This window comes from Drosophila ananassae (genome assembly GCF_017639315.1).
Source record: "Drosophila ananassae strain 14024-0371.13 chromosome 4 unlocalized genomic scaffold, ASM1763931v2 tig00000073, whole genome shotgun sequence".
Taxonomy (NCBI): domain Eukaryota; kingdom Metazoa; phylum Arthropoda; class Insecta; order Diptera; family Drosophilidae; genus Drosophila; species Drosophila ananassae.
This window is the reverse complement of record NW_025319042.1, coordinates 150338-163663: the sequence shown is the minus strand read 5'-3', so window position 1 is coordinate 163663 and position 13326 is coordinate 150338.

The following is a 13326-nucleotide window of genomic DNA, read 5'->3' as shown; positions in this document are numbered from 1 at the left end:
GTTCTTGCGTGACTGGAACCTTTCCGTTTCTTGTCATGGTTGCCATTTATATCGAGTTTGCAGGTCAGAACGATAGTTTTTCCATTCTGACTGAAGTTCTAAGGGCAGTTCATCATCCCAAGCCATTTTCAATTCCCAGAGGTGTTGCATGAATAAATTTTCTTTTACGCGTAAACATACCTATTGGGTCGAAGATTTGTAATAACTCAGAGCAGACCACTCGCTTTGTTATAACCAGAGCTTTCTTTGCACTAGTTCTTCATTATTTGAGCACCATTTTCGTAGTTTGAAATCGGGGGTAGTAGTATTTTGTTCATTTAAAAATTTTGTTGCCAAATATGGGTATGTTTTGGTTCCATACGTGACGGTTTTAAGTCGATAGTACTTAAGATCCTCAGATGAATCGTTTCTTCAAAATATAAGTTAATGGAACTTTTAATCTGGAATGACCCATACTTTTTCTATGTGCTCCGTAAATACATATCTGTGTGTTCTGAAGCGTAGCAGTATAAACAAAAGCTCGCTCTGAACGATGCGACCTGTATGTAGCTTTGCCCGAATGCATCGAAAACCCCTCATAATTTGGCGCTGCTGCTGTTAGGTTTGAGAAATCCCAAACATAACTTCATAAATCCCAAAGCTTCATATTCATTAATAGAGCCGGAATACCCTTTCCGAGCATCACCGGTTGATCGTCACTCTATTGTTAAGAACATTTTGATGGCAATATCTTTCGACTTCGTGTTTTGTGGCAATATCTCTTTCGACTTTCTGCTGATTTGGAAGGAGTAGCGAGTATTAGTGCTCGGTGCCGATTGGTAGATCTATCCTTTCAGGCTTATCGAACTAGGGATCAGCTAATGGACACTCATTGGGTATTAACAATTAGCAATGAGTAATTGGTGGAGCTTGTTAGTCAGCTATGATGTGGGGAAGAACAAAGGCTGCTCCTCGCTGGCTGAAAGAGAGTTACATACTCAGTTACTCTTGCTCTTCTCATTCTTGGTTATCCTCCAATGCATTCTATCCGAGGCTTTGTATCGTACCGTTTTAGTGACAACATTGATGGTAGACGCTCAATGATCAAATTTATCTATGATCCTGAGTCTGGCAGGGGTCGAAATTTAGATACTTGTCCGTTATCTGCCTGGACCGCTACTTTGCTGTCGCAAGAAACTTGTAATTCTTGTTAGTTGCTGCACCGACAGCTGGGGAATGAAGTCTTGTGGTTTCCAGGTGCAAGAGGGTGTTATACTTTTTGACGCACTCGAAACCATTCCTTCCTTTACATTCCTTTGATTTGTGGTCGGTCTTGAAACAGTTGACTCACATTTTTCGTTTTTGTACCGAATTTAATATTTAAGATACTGTTTTTGCGCGAAAATTCTCACATTTATATAACGCGTGATATGGAGACTTCCATTAGTAGGTAGATGCTTGTCTTCCTGACGTACTGGATGCGCACGCCATATTTTTTGACCTTATTGTAAATGGTGCCGTTGTTTTTCCTGAGCTCAAGGTTCTGATTCTTTGCTCTAGGAATTCCTGCGTCGTTTGTAAGGACTGTATTTACTGAGTTGCCTTTTATGAAACAAGCGGATAACTATATTCGAAATGAGCTGAGGATTTTCATACGATCCAACTATTACGGGGGTACTCTAGTCTAGAAATTTAAAAAATCTATGATTTTTTTTCATAATTCGATAGTTTTGATATTCAAAAATAGCGTTTTTCTAGAAACTACTTTTGTTGATCCGGTAGCCATAATATCTCAAGTTCTAATTAGTCGATTTACTTGAAATTTGGCATGGTTTGAAATTTATTTTTAATATTTTTAAAAAATTCGAAAAAAATGAAAAATGTTGTGAAAAAATAGACCTTCGTTTGGGTAGCCATTTTAAAAACAAAAAATTTGTTTTTTATTTTGCTGATTCATGACATAGCAACATTTGTATTCATTAAGAATCTATCATTGTTTTATTTTTCAAATGACGAGAAGACTTGAAATCTTGGCGATTTCAATGCCTCGTTGCTTATATATATGTATATAATTTCACGAAGGGGGTACGAATGGGCAACTCATGAGCAACGCGCTGACAAATGCATGCTCGCTCAACTTTTTAGCTTATCATGGTATTCCGCTATTTCTGCCATACCACAGATGGCGCCACATCCAATAAAATTTGAAGGACCCAATACATTTCTTTCAATTAAAAAATAAATAAAAAGCAAACAAGAAAGTAAAGCTAACTTCGGGCGGAGCCGAAGTTGATATACCCTTGCAGTTCAGTCGCAGTCCGCTAGAAGGCGCCACGCATCATATATTATTATTAGATATATAGTGGATCGTATATAGTCGGCCGATCCTTATGAAAATTGGTAGATCAGATTGTTTTTCCCAAAATAGAATCTGTACCAAATCCCATCGTTCTATCTTAAAAAACACCAATGTTATGGCATTTCCGATCAATCAGTTATATGGCAGCTATAAGATATAGTCAACCGATCCCGGCCGTTCCGACTTATATACTGCCTGCAAAGGAAAGAAGGATGTGTGCAAAGTTTCAACTCGATAGTTCTAAAACTGAGAGACTAGTTTGCGTAGAAACAGACAGACGGACATGCTCATATCGACTCAGGAGGTGATCCTGATCAAGAATACATATACTTTATGGGGTCGGAGATGTCTCCTTCACTGCGTTGCACACTTTTGACCAAAATTATAATACCCTGATTGACTGATTGATCGGAAATGCCATAACCTCGTTGATTTTCAGTTTAGAAAGATGGGACTTTCTAAGCATTCTAATTTGGGCAAACTTATCCGATCTGACAAATTTCATAAGGATCGTCCTTCTATATCCTATAGCTGCCATATAACTGATTGATCGGAAATGCCATAACTTGCTTGTTTTTCAAGTTAGAAGCTGCAAAAGTATATAAACTTCGGCTCCGCCTGAAGATAGCTTTCCTTTCTTGTTATACCCTTGCAGAGGGTATTATAATTTTGGTCAAAAGTGTGCAACGCAGTGAAGGAGACATCTCCGACCCTATAAAGTATATATATTCTTGATCAGGATCACCTCCTGAGTCGATATAAGCATGTCCGTCTGTCCGTCTGTCTGTCTGTCCGTCTGTCCGTCTGTCTGTCGGTTTCTACGCAAACTAGTCTCTCAGTTTTAGAGCTATCGAGTTGAAACTTTGCACACATCCTTCTTTTGTTTGCAGGTAGTACATAAGTCGGAACGGCCGGGATCGGTCGACTATATCCTATAGCTGCCATATAACTGATTGATCGGAAATGCCAAAACTTCGTTGTTTTGTAAGATAGAGGGTTGGGACTTTCCACACATGTTATATTTGACCAACATATCTTATGTACAAAATTTCATAAGGATCGGCCGACTATATCCTATAGCTGTCATACAACGATCGGAATTGGCATAACTTTGGTGTTTTTTAAGTTAGAAAGATGGGACTTGGTACAGATTCTATTTTGGACAAAATAATCTGATTTGCCAAATTTCATAAGGATCGGTTAACTATATACGATCCGCTATGTATCTAATGATATAAAATGCGTGGCGCCACCTAGCGGACTGCGACTGAACTGCCAGGGTATATAAACTTCGGCTCCGCCCGAAGTTAGCTTTCCTTTCTTGTTTGTTTTTAAAATAGTTAAGAACAAGAAAGGAAAGCTAACTTCCATTTTTCAACTAACCATTTTTCAAGCCAAAATTGTAATGAGCAAATTTGCCATTGGCAATAATTAGCGTCTCACCTACTACCAACGGTTTCATTACCTAAAATCATATTTAAATGTAGAAGCCCTCGTCATAAAGAAACGGGAATAGAAACAGGATGGAAAGCTGAGTTAACAACCTTACGACACTCCTCAGCGCAGAAGCTAGCGGATAGTGCCGACGAATACTGGAGTATTTTTGTTTTGTCATCCGAATTAGACATCGATACGCGCCAAGCTTGGAATGAGTGCAATGAGTCACAATCGTCACTAATCACACTTTGGAGCATATTTCCGCACCAGGCATCAAAGGCCCTTCTGCCCACCATCGTAGCAAATGTCGTCTACTACTATATGCAGGATAGTAATTAAGACGGGATCTACCATTACATTGGCTTGGGAAGCATTCATTTAACAAATTGGCGTACGCCGCAAGATTGCTCGGGTCTAAGTCCATCTTCTCTACCATTGAAGCAGATTTACACGCTACCCTAGGCACGCCCGGCTTAATCGACACTCTCATATAAGCATTTGAGAATTTATACACTGGAGAAACTGGATATCTTGGTAATGATTAATCGTGTGCAATTAATAAAGTCTTTGGTTGGGTCGTTACAGGTTCTTACCCATTTAAGGAACTTTTCTCGCCCTTCGGGCAACCCTACCATGAACCGACTATGAACTGAAAACTTATGTAGTCATCACTTCAAATTTCAAACAAAATATGACCACGTAGCGGATGTTTATAGTAATTCAATTTTTTCCCACCAGCTAAGTTGTGTGCGTTATATGTAAATATATATAAACATACATGTTTATGCGAACGGTGCAAGTTTTAACCTTTTACTTTGTATGTATGTAGGCAGCCACGCCGCTGCCGACGTAGCCGTCAACGCAGCCCGCAAAGCAAAGAGTATTTTAACACTTAAAAATAAAGATGTAAAGTTCATTCGGATAGCTCTTCGGAACAGAACAATAAAACCCCTCACTCAGAATATTAAACCTGAAAACCATTTATTTTTGGCGTACATACATATATATAATTCAAAATTGTTTGAACAGCTCTTTGTAAAACTGTCGGCTTACTGATTTCTGGTTCGGTACTAGAATTTTGAAGCGTCCGACGGGACCAATGCTATCTGCAAAGGTTTATTTTGCCTAAGTCGATGCATATTTTTCTCCCCCAACGTTCCCCTCTTTCTCCTTATTTTTCAATGTCGTATATATTTTTATTGTTTTTTACAACTTTGGTGTAGGGAACAGCATTTCTCCCTCACTTTATTTTTTTATTTTTTTATAGAGTACATCAAGTGGTTTTTATACACAAGGTGCGTTCCATGGTGAAGTGTGAACACTCTGGTTCAAGAAAGTGTGAACACTCTGGTCCAAGAATTTACGGAAGCCTGAAATAATGCAAATGCAATACGTCTCCCTTATGGTCGGCAATGCTAGAAATGGTCCGAACGACATGCAGAACGGTATTCAACAGGGTGAAGGACGGTGACAAGTCAGCCCTCTAGACTGACTACAAGGCGTCCCTGGCCACTGGCAAAAAAGCCATCCGAAAAGCTAAGAGCTCCTCATGGTGCTCTTTCTGTTCGGAAAATGAAAATAAAGGTCAAGGAAAATCCTATCCCAATCAGCCACGATCCTAGGCTATCTTAAGAGGGCATGCGCAGTTAGAGCGCCAAAAAATAGACATTTTTCCCGAATTTTTTTCTCGTAAACTATAAACTTAAATTTGAAAAACAAAAAAGTAGAAAATATTGAGCAGTTTCAAAGCTACGCCCCGTCGAAGTGACGTCCGTCTGAAAAACACGGGTCGCGGTGACCAAGACTGTGGAAATCTGGATCGTTTGAAATCAAAAAATGAAACGGATTTACATTTATTGATAGTTTGTCTAGTACTTAATCGATGGATATTAAAAAAAAAATATTCGACAAAATGGCGACCTATCAAAGATGAACAATCGTTTTTGTAAAAAAAAGCGGTAGTTTTTTAGCTGTAAAAAAAAAGTTTTGCATAAAAAAATCAATCCTTCGATTAAGTACTAGATTATTATGTATTAAAAAAGCATGCTAAATTTCAAGACAATCGGGTCACTAGTTTTCCAGTAAGAGTGGTCACCGACTTCAAAAACGTAGTTTTGAGAAAAACGTGCTTAAGTTTCAACTCACTATTAGATATACCGGACGCCCCTACCTTTAAACATGTGTATCTCAATGAATTTTCACCGGATCATTTCAAAATTTTGTGAACACATTTCTAAATATATACACTTTCAGAATATGCAAAAAAAAAATTAGATTTTTTGAAAATTACAAGTGCGCATGCCCCCTTAAGAAAATAGATGACATACATAGATATTATTTTTAATCGTTAAAAAAAAGTTGTACCGAGAAAATGTTGTTTAAACCTATTTTTACATGGCATATATTAAATGAATCCTTATTGAATGAATTTTTTATTTATTCATAGCGAACACTGAAATTTTGAAGTCCAATGTCGAAATAATACAAAAGTATCCCTTTGTACATTTCCATTACACATTTTGTTTTTATTATTGTCTACGGGCCATGCATATACGGGCATTTCCTAATGCCACAAGCGTACGCACCTAACATCGAGAGAAACAGAAGTTAATATTGCCTTGCAGTTAGGTAGCAGCCAATATTATTATATATATCTCGAAACGTATATAGTTGGCCGATTCTTATGAGATACAAATTTTGGATAGAGCCATAAGCAACTTAAAAAATAGCAGATGCAGATATTGGATATAGTCGACCAATCCTTCAAGTCCTTAAGTGTCCTTAAAAAATTTAAGTGAAGGAGACATCTCCGACCCTATAAAGTATATATATTCTTGATCAGGATCACCTCCTGAGTCGATATAAGCATGTCTGTCTGTCCGTCTGTCTTTCAGTTTCTACGCAAACTAGTCTCTCAGTTTTAGAGCTATCGAGTTGAAACTTTGCACACATCCTTCTTTTGTTTGCAGGTAGTATATAAGTCGGAACGGCCGAGATCGGTCGACTATATCCTATAGCTGCCATATAACTGATTGATCGGAAATGCCACAACTTGGTTGTTTTTTTAAGTTAGAAGGATGGAAGTTGCAATGGATTCCTCTTTGGGCAAAATAATTCGATATGCCAAATTTCATAAGGATCGGCCGACTATATACGATCCGCTATATATCTAATAATATAAGATGCGTGTCGCCACCTAGCGGACTGCCACTCAACTGCAAGGGTATATAAACTTTGGCTCCGCCCTAAGTTAGCTTTCCTTTCTTGTTGTAAGTTGTGCCAGTTGTGCCAGTTGTAAAACTGGCGTCAAAATCCGAAAAAACACGAATAAAAGGCAAAAATTGCAGTTTTTTGTGTAAAAATGTTGTCCTTCTTGTTTAAAAAATATGAAGATCTATTTTTTTTTTTCAAAAGCTAAAACCTTTAACTATTAAAAAAACCGGCACTTTTGAAATTGGTTTAAAAACAAGAAAGCAAAGCTAACTTCGAGCGGAGCCGAAGTAACCCTTGCAGTTAATCTTGCTGATGACGCAGTTTTTTCTTCCAAATAAACCAGTTTCTTTAGTTTTTAATTTAATAAAAATCTATGCAAATACCAACTGCGTTCTAAAATATGTTTTTATTAAGAGAATTATGGGGGCAGGAAGGTTTCAGAGGCTGAAAAATAGCAGATTTTTGCGATTTTTTTTTTATGTCTGAGTATATATATCAATTCAATTTTTTTACACGATTAATGGCTATATTTGGAGAGTATTTAGGAATTTTTATTTTTAAGAAATAATTATAATTTATCCCGTGACGGGTAGTCGGCCGGAGTCGCTTCCAAAAATTGGTCTCTTGCGGTGCGTAAAGTCTGGCCTTACAGTGTTATCGGATATACAAAAATGAATTGATTTACTTAAAATATTAGTTTCTTGTGCGGATGAACGAAACCATTTTGAAAAATATGCGATTTTGAATTTTTGGCGCGGTTTTAAAGTCGGAGGTAACATTTTTACATAAAAATCCGCCCATTATTGCCCGTAAAAATGGTAAACAAAAATTTCAAAAAAAAAAGCGTTCGTTCATCCGCAAGTATTTATTGTATTAAAGATGAGTGCAAAATTTTATTTAGATCCGAGCATTACTTTTTGAGTTACGTTACGCACCGACTTGAAAAAGTTGTTTTGAGAAAAACGCGTCTAAAGTTTTAAAAGCTTTCCATTGCTTTGTATATTGGAGTATATGGAGAGAAAGAAACTAGAAAATCGGTATCTCAGCAAGTTTTAGTCTGATCGACATGAAACTTTCACAGGATATTCCTAAGATAATGTTCTATTATATAAAAAAATTTCTGAAAAAAAAATTTTTTGAAGTCTCAAACCATCCTGCCCCCTTAATCGACTTAAATTATTATTAATATTAATAGTATTAAAAAATAATTGTACAGTTCAATCTTTAATAGTTTTGATAATATTTCACTTCAAACGCGAACACCAAGGGGGCGTTAATCTGGTGACGCGCAGTGTATATAGGCGAAGAATTAAAAATTTTCTGTAGGCAACCGATCTAAATGAATTATATACCAATCGAAAGGTATTATTTCAATTAGATAATTTTTGTCCAAACATATTCCAAAAGTTATTTGGTTTGGGAGAAATAAGGGTGAAAGTAAACAAATTTTTAATCACTAAAGTGGGGCTGGTGGACACATTTTAGTCCCCAGACAGAATATATTTCTAATGCTAAATACGCGTCGATTGGTATCAACCGACCCGATCCGACATTTCTTTCAGAAGTTATTTAAAAAATTCGTTATGCGACCTAATGACAGAGAAGCTCGAAGTTCTGTCGGCCTGGGCGCAAAGGAACGGGCTGGGAGTCAATCCGTCCAAGACAGAGCTCGTGCTGTTTACCAGGAGGTACAAAATACCAAATCTAAGGCTTCCGAAGCTCCTAGGGGAAACACTAGTTCTTAGTGATAGTGCGAAGTACCTAGGCATCACACTAGACAGGAAACACTGGACTGGAAGCTGAACACCGCAAATAGGACTAAGAAAGCGGCAATAGCACTCTATCCTGCCGCAAGGCGGTAGGCCTGAAATGGAGAATGTCCCCCAAGATAGTCAGATGGTTATACACAGCGATCATGAGACCAATCTTATTCTATGGAGTTGTGGTCTGGTGGCTTGCCCTGGACAACTGCTTATGCAGGGAAATGTTCAGGAAGACGCAGCGCATGGCGGAAGTCTGTATAACAGACAGTCTACGCACTACGCCTAGCGATGCCCTAGATATCATCCTTGACCTACTACCGGTAGAACTGATGGCGGTAAAGATATGGAGCAAGAATAGTTTTGGTCATACCAGACTGGACCTGCATCACTTCATGCCTGAGGGGGGTACGGATTACTGCGTTCCCGTCGACCAACCCACCACTAATTACAAAATCATCATCCCCTCGAGGGAGGAATGGGATGCCCGGACACCGGGACTTCATATCTACACAGATGGATCAAAACTCAACGGCCAGGTGGGAGGCGGTTACTTTTGTGAGCATTTGAGCCTAAAGGAGTCCTTCAGACTTCCTGACCACTCCAGGCTGAAGTAGTAGCCATTAGGGAAGCACTGGAATCCCCAGCACTAAGGGGCAATCGGGGTACAATATTCATCTTCTCAGATAGTCAGGCAGCGCTCAAGGCACTTGACGGATTCTCGTCCAACTCCAGGACAGTCAATGATTGTCGCAGATCTCTCAACGAGATGCTTCCTCTACCTAGGAGAAGCACTTCGGTGAAACCCTTGCCCTAGCGGTAACACAAGGAGCCCTAGCGGCTCAAGTGGAAGCGGGGGGGTCTTCTAAGTCCCCCTAGCATCACCCTAACTTAACCTATTCAAAAAATTCGATGTTTTCTTCTTCTTCAAAATGCCAGTGTGTGTCCGTTTGTCTGGTTGTCTGTTTGCACTATTTTTTCTTGGCAATCCTGAAAAAAATTGGAGATGTTTGTTACTATCATATGAGCAACTATTGTTCTACAACTTTTTGAAATACCTTAAGCTTACGTCAAAAAATTAAAAAAAAACGTTTTTATTTAAAAACTTCATAACTTTATAATTAAGATATTAAAACGTGCTTTACACCGTTGAAAAGGTTTTTTAAATATCTATTTCACTTTCTTTAGTAGTGAAAATAGTAAACAAGAAAAAATACTCTGAAAATAAATTTTTTTTTGAAGAAAAAAAAATAATTTTTTTAAATTTGCTTATTTGATCTTATTTATATTGCATGTGGAGATAGCTTTTGAGATGACGCAACTTTTGATATATCGCTTATATCTGGCAAAATTCGTTAACTCAAGATATAGTCCTGCAGCTACCAATTTTGGGCAGCGTCCTGAGAAGCTTACTTATGTGTGTGTATTTGATTGGCATTTTTGCTTTTTGGAGTCTGCATATATTTGGTCAATACCCTAACAAATATGGAGTATATCTTTTCAGCTTTTAGTTTATTTATTTAAAAATAAAATCCAAATAAAAAAAGGGCTTAAAAAGTAAAACATAAACACATTGGCTCAACTAGGACTCGAACCGTTCCCTTCCGTGTTAGGAACCACAACGTTCTCCATTCGGCTAACCTCGAACTTTTCAGCTAGAAGGCAATGATGTAATTTGATGTAATTCTACTTTGTGTTTCCGTGTCTAATGTCTTAATGAGAAGACTCACAAATGCACAAATTTACGAGTAAACATTTAATGCATATAAATAAAACACTGTTTTACTTAAATTATAGCCACCACCGTTTTTGGGCCAAATAATGGACTAAAAGCTATAAAAAAACTAGGCAAAGCAACTCCGCCAATACTTTTCTAATATTTATTATTTTATATCGCACACCCAAAAAAAGTGTTACATTCAACAATTTGTTTAACTAGAAAAACTGGAAAATCTTTTTTTTTTTAATTTATATACCAATCGAAAGGTAGATATTAAATTGTATTGTATTTATTTAGATAATAAAAATATTAAATATATCAGTTTATTTTGAGACTGCTATATTAAAAAAAAAAAAAGAATGGAAAGCTAACTTCGGGCGGAGCCGAAGTTTATATACCCTTGCAGTTGCGTTGCAGTCCGCTAGGTGGCGCCACGCATCTTATATTATTAGATATATAGCGGATCGTATATAGTTGGCCGATCCTTATGAATTATGGCATATCAAATTATTTTGCCCAAAGAGGAATCCATTGAAATACCCTCTGCAAGGGTATAATAAATTAAACAAAAATCTACCCATAATAAAGATTTTTCTGCTTGGAATCGAACCCACGACCTTACGATTCACAGACAGATACCTTAATTATTGAACCATGGGGTTACAGTTTTTCGCCCAAAATATTTAGAATGACATCAAAAAATTATTAGTGATTAATAACTAATATTGAATATGCGTAATTTCGAACGAAGTTTGACATTACGGCCGGAAAAGGCGGTGACATGAATTTCAGTACTGCTGGGTTTTTTGAGCTTGTTCATGTATGTGTGCAATAAACTTAAAAATATAGAGTAAATTCTTTCAACTTTTACTTTATTTGTCTATCGGACGACTATATCCTATAGCTGCCATATAATTGATTTTATCGGAAATGCCATAACTTTGATTTTTTTTAAGTTGGAGGGTTGAGACTATCCACACATGTTACATCTTATGGTCAAAACATCTTATGGGCAAAATTCATAAGGATCGGCCGACTATATCCTATAGCTGCCATATATTTATTCTGTGGCATGTTTTTTAAGTTAGAAAGATGGGACTTAGTACAGATTGCATTTTGGGCAATCTTCTCCAATTTGCAAAATTGTATTAGGGTAATTGGCTTAACTTTGTTGTTTTTGAAGCTAGAATTATGGGACTATCTACGGTTTCCGTTTTGGGCAATCTAATCCTATGTTTCATAAGGATCGGCCGACTATATCCTATACCTGCTTTGTAACTGAACGATCGGAAATGGCACAACCTTGCTATTTTTAAAGAGGCTTGGGGCTGTTTATATAATTTTATTAGACATTTCCTTGTTGGTGAAATTCTCTTAAGGATCGGACAACTATATACGATTCGATATATATAATAATAATATGAGCTTCTGCTTAACTGCAAGGTTATATCAACTTCGGCTCCGCTCGAAGTTAGCTTTCCTTTCCTTTAATTTTTTTTTTGATAATTTATTATGTATAGAAACTCTCGTAGGGATTGGCCTCTCATCTGTTAATTTGTTTAAACAACTTTGTTTCCAATAATTACGAACAATTTTGGATTTTAAATAGAATTTTGGGAAAATTTTTAATTAAAATTTTTGAACTAACCAAATTACAAAACCTTTGTAAATTAAAAATACGTATAACTCAGAACCACTGAAGCTATCGAAAAATTCTTTACGTCTTTGGAAAGGTCAAAATGTCAAAATCGTCTTTGAATGTCAAAATATATAGAGATAAAAAAAAAGAGTTTTGGTATTTATCCTTACAATTAAAGTATTGCTAACTGGGAATCGCCTGTCCAGAGGTTACTTTAATATTCTATATATTATGTGTTCTATTTTAAATAACTGAAGATCAATATATACAAAAAAACAACTGATATCATAGAAAAAAACCTCTTGACGAGGTAAAGTACCGGTGACGAACCTGCATGCGAAACCCAAAATATCTGATATCAATTTTAGTGACGAAAATATGCTATATAGGTGTACAAAATTGCATATAAAAAATATTCATTTTCGGCACGTGCAAGAAAAAAAAAAAAATAAGGAAGAAAAGCTAACTTCGGCGGAGCCGAAGTTGATATACCCTTGCAGTTCAGTCGCAGTCCGCTAGGTGGCGCCACGCATATTATATTATTAGATATATAAAAGATCGTATATAGTCGGCCGATCCTTATGAAATTTGGCAAATCAGATTATTTTGTCCAAAATAGAATCTGTACCAAGTCCCATCTTTCTAATATAAAAAACACCAAAGTTATGCCAATTCCGATCGTTGTATGACGGCTATAGGATATAGTCGCCCGATCCTTATGAAATTTTGTACATAAGATATGTTGGTCGAATATAACATCTATCTTAAAAAACAACGAAGTTATGGCATTTCCGATCAATCAGTTATATGGCAGCTATAGGATATAGTCGACCGATCCCGGCCGTTCCGACTTATGTACTACCTGCAAGGAAAATAAGGATGTGTGCAAAGTTTCAACTCGATAGCTCTAAAACTGAGAGACTAGTTTGCGTAGAAACCGACAGACAGACGGACAGACGGACCGACGGACAGACGGACAGACGGACATGCTTATATCGACTCAGGAGGTGATCCTGATCAAGAATATACATACTTTATAGGGTCGGAGATGTCTCCTTCACTGCGTTGCACACTTTTGACCAACATTATAATACCCTCTGCAAGGGTATAAAAATAAGAAAGAAAAGCTAACTTCGGCAGAGCCGAATATCGAATTATTTTGCCCAAATAGGAATCCCCATTGAAACTCCCACCCTTCTAACTTGAAAAACAACGAAGT